The 1,805-nt window shown below is 49.3% G+C and overlaps 1 protein-coding gene across 4 annotated transcripts in view; it reads right to left on the bottom strand.

Moving 5' to 3' along the window:
* Positions 1-1,799, bottom strand: part of FAM118B (family with sequence similarity 118 member B) — a 10,084-nt gene extending 8,285 nt beyond the window's left edge. For all 4 annotated transcript variants that reach the window (XM_017738514.1, XM_017738517.1, XM_017738518.1 and 1 more), the window contains exon 1: positions 1,663-1,799. The gene's annotated coding sequence lies outside the window, so the exon portion shown is untranslated. The remainder of the gene's footprint in view (positions 1-1,662) is intronic.
* Positions 1,800-1,805: the final 6 nt, after the last annotated feature.

Here is a 1,805-nt window from a genome sequence, read left to right as displayed (position 1 = left end):
TTAAGTGCCTCTAAACAACGTTTCAAAAGTAATTTAAACCTAGGAAGAAACACCTTTCAGAATTATAATCACCTGGTAAGGTTGTCTGATATAATGACTTTCAACCTTCAGGTCTATTATTTAGTGCAGAGAGCCATAAAGGAACAAAAACCCCATTATAAATACAGCCTAGATCCAAAGAAGTTATTACTGGTCTTAAAAAGAATTCATGGGGATTCAGCCAAGAAATAGAAACCTCCAGTTTTTAGTCCTGGAGAGAAGTTCTGCTCCCCAGAGGGATAGATTGTGCTGGCACAGCTGAGGTAGCCAAAATTAAATGCAATTACCTCAGAGCATGACACTGCCACGGGGAAAAAACCACACCAGGTACTGCAGGTTCCCCCTGGCAACACAGGTGCCATGGAGGAGAGGCAGCCACAGGCACTTACAAGGTAAGAAGTGTCTCTCCAGCCTTCTTCAGACACTGGGAACTTTCCAGCTATTTGGACTACAGGGAGTTGAAGACTGTAGACACGACACTCCACGGATTCCTGCCTCAGCTGCCTCGTTCCCCGGTCCCAGCCTTGTCCCCATCACTTTTATCAGGGATACTAAGAGAGTCCCTGTGTGGGTTTGCTGCATTATCCTTTTCCCTCCCCACCACAGAAATCCCTTAATTTATCCTAAAGCCTTCCAGACTTCAGCTTTAAACCGGGCCCAAGTCACCAGCACTGGATAAACCCAACCACAGCAACTTCCTGTGTGACACAGACATATCCAGCTGCAGAAATGTTGGAAATATGAAGCTGTATCCCAGGCAAAAGCAAACACCTGAACACCACGTGTGTCAAACGAGGGCTAAGGTTCACACAGGTTGTGTATTTACAAAAACCTCCCTGTGGCTCTGCAAAACACAAGCACACCACACAGTCAGCACCAGAGCCCAACCTGCAGAGACAAAACGGGGCATTCACAGAACAGCTCCTCCACCACCTCATGGAGAAGTCGCTGCTGACACCATCTCCATGCTCAGCACCCAACACACAACTAAAGCTATACCTGGATGTTTAAAATCAAAGCCAAGTGATCCAGCTCCACACTGCGTTCCTCCAGCAGAGCCCCCACGAATTCCCAAAAGAAACAAGTACGAACCTACTGCTCATCCATTATTTTTAGCTTCTTTGAGTGCTGAAAACTGCCACCAGCAAGGGGTGTAATTCGCAGCTTCTTTTTCAATTCAACGGCTCTAAGGTGCTGGGATAAGATCGTTTAAAAGCCACCGTGTTTCAGCTAAAAGTTGAGCTGTCCCTGGCCAATTCCCAAGCCTATCCCTCCATGTGGGAGCTGCATTTGGGAGCTGGATCAAACCCATCCTAGAAACACACAGGCTCCAGGGACAATGGGACGGAGGACAAGCCCTACTCCTATCCAAGACACAAAACCACGGGATCCGACCTCCTTGGATGTGAGTCAAAACACACCAGAGGTTTTTATTCAACGCTGTGATTCTCCACGTGTTTCCCAATGGCTCCATGAGCAAGGAGAGAGAGTGACACAGCAAAGCCCGGCTAAGCTCTGTATCCCACAGACTCCCACGGAACCACGCTGGTTTTCCAGGATTGACCCTGGAAAGGGAAGCAGGGAGGGGGGGGGTCACACCTTCGGGATTGCTCGAGCCCTTACCTGTCCTCTCCGTTGTGCCCTCCTCGCTAAACCTGCGGGAAAAGCAACAGCACGAGGATTCAGCAGGCGGGGAGGACACCGAGGCTCCTTCCCAGGGGGAAACATCCATAAAAACGAGCTTTTATAGAGGGCGACGGCGCGGC

The sequence above is a fragment of the Corvus brachyrhynchos genome, unplaced genomic scaffold (assembly GCF_000691975.1).
Source record: "Corvus brachyrhynchos isolate BGI_N302 unplaced genomic scaffold, ASM69197v1 scaffold46, whole genome shotgun sequence".
NCBI lineage: Eukaryota > Metazoa > Chordata > Aves > Passeriformes > Corvidae > Corvus > Corvus brachyrhynchos.
This window is presented reverse-complemented; position numbering and strand designations above follow the sequence as displayed.